This window comes from Mixophyes fleayi, chromosome 7 (assembly GCF_038048845.1).
Source record: "Mixophyes fleayi isolate aMixFle1 chromosome 7, aMixFle1.hap1, whole genome shotgun sequence".
NCBI lineage: Eukaryota > Metazoa > Chordata > Amphibia > Anura > Limnodynastidae > Mixophyes > Mixophyes fleayi.
In genome coordinates this window covers 126,861,584-126,870,308 of record NC_134408.1, presented here as the reverse complement: position 1 = coordinate 126,870,308, position 8,725 = coordinate 126,861,584, and the positions used below count along the sequence as shown (strand labels likewise).

General features: G+C 43.1%; 1 long non-coding RNA gene across 1 annotated transcript; it reads right to left on the bottom strand.

Annotated features, from left to right (window-relative positions):
- Positions 1–2,775: 2,775 nt before the first annotated feature.
- On the bottom strand, positions 2,776–8,361 carry LOC142097068 (uncharacterized). Its single transcript, XR_012678110.1, has 3 exons — positions 8,301–8,361; positions 7,588–7,716; positions 2,776–4,154 (listed from the first exon to the last, which is right to left on the bottom strand). It is a non-coding gene; the product is annotated as an uncharacterized LOC142097068 (long non-coding RNA).
- Positions 8,362–8,725: the final 364 nt, after the last annotated feature.

Genomic DNA, 8,725 nt, shown 5'->3' with positions numbered 1-8,725 from the left:
ATACCGACTGGAATGTTCTGCCTTTGTGGATTCTGGATCCGCAGGGAAATTCATCTCCGCCACTCTGGTGTCCAAGATTCACATACCCTGTTCTCTTTTGCCGCAACCATTGGTCCCAACCGCAGTTGACGGTAACCGAGTCAGCAACGGTTCCATCACCTGTATCCCCTCTCCAGTTCGGTTGCAGGTAGGGGTTCTTCACCATGAGTGGATTAGGTTCCTGGTCATTCCGCAGTCTGTCAACTCTCTCATCTTAGGGTTACCCTGGCTTAGGACGCATTCACCGCAATTTGATTGGCTACATGCCCAAGTATCTTCCTGGGGTACTTCATACTTTAACCAGTGTCTCTCAAAGGTACTCCCACCCACCCGCCTACCTTGTCTCTCTCTTGACTCCCAGGTCAGGCTTCCAAACCCGTACTTAGAGTTCCTTGACGTCTTCAGCAAAACTGCCGCTGAGAGTCTTCCTCCACATCGTGCGTGGGATTGTCCCATCGAGCTGATACCCGGCAAAACTATTCCTAAGGGTAGAGTCTATCCACTTTCCCTACCAGAGACGAAGGCTATGTGCCTGTACATCTCTGACAACCTTCAAAGAGGATTCATCAGGAAGTCTACTTCTCCTGCAGGGGCTGGATTCTTTTTTGTAAAGAAGTAAGATGGCTCATTAAGACCTTGCATAGACTACCGTCGCCTAAATGCTATTACTATCAATAATCGTTATCCTCTCCCCCTTATCACAGAGCTGTTCGATCGTATTAGGGGTGCTAAGATCTTCTCCAAACTGGATCTCAGAGGGGCTTACAACTTGATACGCATTCGGAAAGGTGACGAGTGGAAAATGGCATTCAACACCCGTGACGGGCACTAAGAGTATCTAGTGATGCCTTTTGGGTTATGCAATCCCCGGCCGTCTTTCAAGATTTCATCAACGAGATCTTCAGGGATCTTCTGTATCAATTCATGATTGTCTACCTGGATGATATTTTAATATTCTCATCCGATATATTCTCTCATCGTCTTCATGTTAAGACAGTCCTCTCTCGTTTCAAGAGACATTCTTTATATTGTAAACTGGAAAAATGTATTTTCGAATGTTCTCAAGTCCCTTTTCTTGGTTATTTAGTTTCTGGCACCGGCCTCCAAATGGACCCCACAAAAGTAGAAGCCATTATCAACTGGCCACTCCCCACTGGCCTCAAAGCTATGCAGCGTTTCATCGGGTTTGCCAACTATTACCATCAGTTCATTAAAGGATTTTCTTCCATCATCTGTCCCATCACAGCTTTAACCCGCAAAGGTGTCTGCTGCAAATCATGGCCTACCGAAGCAATATTGGCCTTCAAGACTCTTAAGGAGGCATTTCTTTCGGCTCCCATACTCAAACAGCCAGACTAGAAGAGACCGTTTTTTCTTGAGGTTGACGCTTCGTCTGTAGGAATTGGGGCTGTCCTGTCCCAGAGATCCTCTTCCGGCATCTTAGAGACCTGTGGATTCCTGTCTAAATAAAATTCCGGTTGTGAATTTAATTATGGAATCGGCGACAAGGAGCTATTGGCCATCAAGATGGCACTAGAAGAGTGGCGCCACCTGCTTGAAGGTGCTTTACATCCTGTGACCGTGATGACAGACCACAAGAACCTTACCTACCTCCAGGAGGCACAATGTCCAAACCCCCGCCAGGCTCGCTGGTCTCTTTTCTTTTCCTGGTTTTAACTTATCCTTACTTTTCGTCCTGGTTCCAAGAACTCTAAGGCTGATGCACTATCCAGGTCCTTTGATAATACGGATTCTTTTGCCTTCTCAGACAACAAAATGATTCTGAATCCTATGCAGGTGGTGGCCATTACCAATTCTTCATCTCTCTCTCCCCCTCCTGGACGCTCTTTCGTGGAACCACATCTTTGCCCTAAATTACTATGCTGGGCCCACGAGTCTAAATTTGCAGGTCATGCTGGCTACAAGAGGACAAAGGAATTCCTTTCCAGATAATACTGGAGGCCTACTCTAGGTTCTCATGTTCGTAAATTTGTATCAGCATGTTGTGTTTGTGCACGCCACAAGATTCTTAGACAAAGTCCACCTGGTATTCTCCTTTCTCTTCCCATTCCTGACTCTCCCTGGATCAGCATCACAATGGATTTCATCACCAATCTCCCTCGGAAACACAACTACAATACCATCTGGGTCGTGGTAGATCGCTTTTCCAAGTTGTCTCACTTCATCCCTTGTAAAGGTCTCCCCTCAGCTCCTAAACTCGCAGACCTGTTTTTAAAGAATATTTTTCGTCTCCATGGGTGTCCCCAGGAGATCATCTCCGATCATGGGGTACAATTTGTCGCTAGGTTCTGGAGAGCCTTTTGCACTAAGATTGGAGTTAAACTCAAATTCTCCTCCGGCTATCACCCTCGGACGAATGGACAAACAGAACGAGTGAATCAGGACCTAGAATGTCTCCTGCGGTGCTTCGCCTCTGATCATCAGACTTCCTGGAGTGATCTTCTTTACTGGGCTGAATTTGCCCACAACAATCTCCTGCATTCCTCCTCAGGCCATTCACCATTCTTCGTTATCTATGGGAGACATCCCACGCCTCCTCTCCTATCCGAGGCTCTTTCTTCTCAAGTACCAGCTGCTGACTTCCTCATCCATGACCTTTCTCAAATCTGGACTCAGACTAAAACAGCACTTTCTACTTCTGTGCAACGACATAAGAGAGCGGCTGACCATCATAGGAGAAATTTTCCAGTCTTGTAAGTGGGAGACCATGTTTGGTTGGCTACTCGCAACCTCCGACTTCAAGCTCCATCAATGAAATTGGCTCCCTAAGTTTATAGGTCCTTTTGCTATCTCACAAGTCATCAATCCTGTTTCCTACAAGCTTTCTTTACCTCCTTCCCTCAAGATCCATAACGCCTTCCACATTTCCTTGTTGAAGCCTCTAATCCTCAACCAATTCTTCAAGGAACCTGTTTCTCCTCCACCTGTCAAGACCTCTCTAGGTGCTGAATTCGAGGTTGAGAGGATTTTGAAGAGACGTTTTTTCCAGCGCAAACCCCAGTATCTGGTACATTGGAAGGGCTACGGTCCTGAGGAAAGATCCTGGGTTCCGGAGGTCGATCTTCATGCTCCTCATCTCCTTGCTAAATTTCTGAAGAGAGCTAATCCTTCTCCGAGAGGGAGGAGGGGAGGGGGTACTGTCAGACGCCGTCCCCGCTGATTCCCTGTCAGACGGGGAACGGACGTCTGACCTCCCGCTGCGGCTGCTCTCCGGAGTTCCTTTGCAGTCCTCTCGCTTCCGGATCTCTTCTGCTGCTGTCAGGCGCTGATCACCGCCTCCCTGTGCCTGCCAATCAGCTCCTTCTGACCATTATTTAAACCTGGCTCTGGCGCCATTAGGGTGCCAGAGTAACAGGTCTACTAGCCTGTGTTCCTGGTTCCATTGCTCCAGTCTCTCCTGTGTGTTTCTACAGTTCCTGCTTCCCGTTCTGACCCTGGCTTGGCGACTATCCCGTTATCTGAGTGACCCATATTGTACTGCGACCCCGGCTTGGCGACTATTCCTTCGGATTCCCCTTGGTACCGTATATTCCTGATTGGCAACCCGCTTGTCTTATGTGGGCATTCAGATTGACACAGATGCCGGGTGCTGCAGGTTACCTATGGATAAGGTCAAGAAGCTATCGGATTTAACTGGGGAGGTACTTTCAGCCCCTTTGAGGCCTCTTCGTCGCGTTCAGTCCCTTTAAGGCTCCTTTAATTTTGCCTGTTGCATCATCCCCTGCCAAGGACCCCTTGGCTGGCTTTGAGCGGTCGCCAATGTCGAGTCCAGGAGGGGCGCAGCCGCCTCATCAGCCCAAATTTAACACCAGTCTATCGGAATTACTTTCTGTTAAGATTAAGTTCATGGGTTAAGACATATAGACATGAACATTCAAACACATAAAATATATACATTTGAGAAACCATTGCTCTAACCAGCATTGCTCTCATCTCGGGCTCGTTGCTGTTGGGAGAGTTTTCCACTTGGAGGTCACAAATGTGAACCCTCTAAATATGGCCTGGTCCTTGGCTGCTATTGATGGTCTCTGGGCCTCTGCTTTCTCCATCCAGTTTAAATCCATCTCTCTGGAGGGTGAGTGTGTGATCGTTACCTATAGAAAAGCAAAACAAAAGTGTACTTTAGCTATAACTGTATTTTTTTTAGGAGATACAGAAATCATTTATGATGCTGCCAATTGTTCTGCTTTTTGAGCAGTTTGGGCCTGACTCATCATCGGAGGCATCTTGTGTTTATATAACGGTCACATAACATGATCATAGTTCTGACCTTATTCAAATACAAGCGTATCTCACATTACTAGCTGTATGTAGACTGCTGTATCTTAGTCGTCAGTATCAGTCAGCACTTACACCTATTCTGTAGCTAGTGCAAATGATGTGGCTAAAAAACACGTACTGAAGAGAAAACCAGGACTTGAATCAACCACATCTGTGTTGTCACTCCCACAGCATGGCCTTACTGTGCATTGCTTACGTTCATTCACCCCTTCCCTATCCTATTCTGCCCCTCAAGTCGTAGGCATTTATACTGCCTACGACTTGAGGGGCGGAATAGGATAAGGAAGGGGTGAATGAACGTTTGTGTTCAGAGATCATTTGTGTTCAGAGAGTAATTGCATGCAATTGCTTTCACTGTTGCAAGGTACACTTCTGAGCATGCTCAGAGCTATTTCACACAAGATAGGGCGCACAAAGGGAATTACGTCTAAAGATGAATCAGGCTCCTTATGCATGTTGGTGCAAATTTTTGGCTCTTGCAACATTTCTGCAGATCGCTGAATGAGATATCAGAAAAGTGGCGCAAATATAGAAAGTTATCGCTCAGAATAACAGTTTTACAGAGGTCTCTATATTATTGCACAAATCATCCAATTGTGTCATGTGAGCTTTCTGGCCTCGTACACTATTACAGTGGTACTGGAAGAATAAGAAGGGCCTGAGTCATTAAGGAAAGTAAGGCAAAAAAAGGGGTAAATGTTCTCCGGGACAAGCCATGTTACAATGCAAGTGGTGCAAACTAGTTTATTATTTTGCACATAAGTTAAATACTAGGTGTTTTTTCATCTAGTACACAAATACTCGCTAGCTTATTTTTACACTGAAATTTAAAGTTGATCTAGGACATGCCCTTCCCCAACTATAAATCTGTCCCCACATTTTAAATTTACCTCCCCCTCCAACGCAACATGGATTTGCCCAGGTGCAACGTTACTCCTTTTTTATGCTTTGCCCTTAATGACTCAGGTCAGAAGAGTTTATTTAGAGGAAAGCAGCATATATTTATTAGAGATGCTCACTGACCCCGTGAACTGGTTTTGGCTTTGGTTTTGGATCGATCTGGATTAGGTTTGTGTTTTGCTTTTGGCAACACCGCCCTTGTGTGTTTTGGTTTTGGTTATGGATCTGTATTTTTTAGAAAAATTGCTAAAATATATTAAAATCACATAGTTTTGCTCTTTTTTTGTTCCTACATTACTATTAACCTCAATAACACTAATTTCAAGTCATTTGCAGTCAAATTTGACCACCTCACAGGTCATAATATTATTTTCATACACTTTCGGACAAATACTGCAGCGACCTGGCTGAAGCTAAGCAACAGAGCAATGACTCAAACACACAGCAGTTCCTAGCACATCTAGGAAACATTGGCACACAGCAGTGGCAGAATAGAAAAGTGCTGCAAGATGGAATTGTCCTTGGATCATGAAACCAGTTATGGTCCATTTGATCACTCCAACCGTTTCTTGGATAACTGAGGTATTTCTACAGCTAATACATGGCGACTAGCGCTGGCCACCCCCCCCCCCCCCTCCCCAAGGATGTATGCATTTATCAGACCCAGACAAATTCAGGGTTACCTGTATAACACTGTAACTGCAGATTTAGAAGACCAAGACTGTCAGCCATATTATTTCTATTTCAGCAATGACAATTAGCAGTGGAGCGCTCCTTTTTGTGTGTAACCTATATAACACCAGACAATTTGACTGCAAACTCAGAAGAAAGCCTTCCAGCCCTAGTATTTGTATTTCAGCAATGACAATTAGCAATGGATCAATGGAGCTATCCTGAATGTCACTGTAGACTTTGTTGAACACTGCTACCCCTCCTCTTTCTATTCTATCTGTGTTGCTCCCAACTGCTCTACAGACTGTGCTACCCCTTCTGTGTCTCTCTGTGAAATGGCGCTAGATCGCAGTTGAGGGCGGTACTTATAGAATTCAAAAATCTTGATATCCGAGATCCAACGACATAACGATGACGTTTTGCCTCGTTTTCGATTCCGAAAAAGCGCGAAAGTACCGAGCCGGCTCGGCTCAGTACTCGGATATGCTAAGTTCGGGTGTGTTCGGTTCTCGGGGAACCGAGCCTGAGCATCTCTAATATTTATATACAAGTATCACAGAGTGATGTAAAAAATAACAACAGCTGTTATGACATCACAGCAGCAAAATATATTGAAACAGGTTGAAATGTTGGAAGGACACACTGTAAAGTCTATCACAATTGTAAATCACTATTTTCTGACCACAGATTCCTAAATGGTTTTTTTCAAAGTGTAGGACAACACGGGTTTGTGAGGGGATCATCAGATACAACCAATACATTTAGTGGGGAGATTTCTGTCTTTCTAGTATGGAAATATATTAAGCTAATGCAGTATAGCTGTAAATCATGTGTATTATGTGAATTATATGCCATTGGTCAGATAAAAGTAATTACACAGTGGAGGTAATTTATGAATTGCTCCCAGTGCTTACTATAAAATGCCTTGATTTTCCATCACCTCTTATGGATGTTCCACCCGGAGCACTACTCTGTGCTCTAGAGAGACGCTTCCATAAACTAGATGTGTATCTCTGTGTGCAGAGAGGCTAATTAATCTCTAGAAGTCACTGTGCAAAAGTGTAAACATGATCGACCTACTAAAACCCCTTTCATTGTTTCTTCAGTTTTTCTTCTAAAATACTATATTATATATGACAACTTTGAGTATGTGGAGCTCAAAATGCAACTTAAGGACAAAAGGGTTACATTAAACAATTAGGATGAGACCCAAAGATCACCAGCGATGACCTAGTGCAAAAGAAAACCTGGTTTCTGCAATGATCAGGAAATGTAGGTGTGCTGGTGCCTACTACCTGATGTGTACAAATCTCCCTTATTCTACACAAGTCCTCTGACAGTGCAAACTAGTGGTTTTCCACTAACATCATCATCTTGCTCTGCAAGCCCATGCGCCTAGATGGAAATCTAGGTATAGTGATGGAAATCAAATGTGCCTTGTTGTAATCTTTCTTTAGCCCTGAACATGCATTTTAAATTTCACTGTCATAATTGTAAAGCAGACATGTTTTTTTGCATAAAAAGAAATGTCAAATGGTTGCATGACATCTGATACATGTGTACACATATCGGCATCTCAGTAGGTCTATGTGCCTTATACTTATGTACCATATGCTGAACAACATTTATTTACAGGCTCTCAAAGTGCTTGTACAAGTTCTGCTGTGTACTTACAGGTGCAGGTATGTATGGGGGTTCAACCTTAAGGGCTTCCAACGAGACCCAGTCAATATGCTTAAAGAATGGATGCTGGCGGATGTTTCCATGAACTCCTAATCGCATGCCTTGATCTTTACAGAGGAGCTGAAAGAGAAATTTGATTTTAATTTCGGGACTTTGATTTACTCAGCACGGAGCACAAACTTTTTCAGACATTGCATTTCTACACAATACAATCAATTTACAAACATTTTGCTGCCAGAAACATATAGCGTGATTTGTCCATGGCTACAGGAGGTCGATAAGGAGATCAGATCTGGGGTCTGTAGTATATCTCACATTTCTACAATCAGAACATCTAACCACAAATCATTCCTTATATCTGTCCTAATATTGATCTCTCTATGCAACTACGGGTGTTCTATGCAACTTCACTGGAATGTACTTTATCTTTATGTATTTTACTATGTCCTATTGTGTATGAGAGGAGAATATCTCTGTTCAGGAAATCTATGAGTAGACATCATTTATCTCACATTTCAGGAACGGTCTCTGTTAGCGCAGTGTCACATGGTCTAGTTTATGTTGTGTACATGCTCTTGAAAGACAATGATTTTTGCACATAGTTCTCACAAGTAAAGTGCTGAAGCAACTTTTCTGCCTATAGATATTAAAATTGCATCATTTACTGTGATAACTACTAATATTAAATTTAAAATGTATTTTACCTTTTTCACGATGTCCTTTACATCCGCGCCAAGTGCTTTAAATAGTGTGGTGTGGTACTTACGTCTTCCTGTAACCATTTGGGTCATAATGACGCCAAATGAGTACCAATCAGCACCGGCATTATACTCCTCACCAGACAGCATCTACCGGCAGAGAGATAATAGTTATTACATTTGTTTTTAGCAATCAATTTTTCCTTCTTGTTCTTTAATCCCATTGCCCAAGTCCATCACTCTCTATATAATATTTTATGTGAAAATAGATAGATACTATTCACTTACCTTTCCCCACACTTTCTTCCTATTTACTGATAATAATACTTTTATTTATTTATATAGTACTTTTTTTTCAAAAGTGCCCAATAGTGACATTAAAAGACATATCATTTAAAACATATAATAAAATACAGCCTAACCTTTCCCCC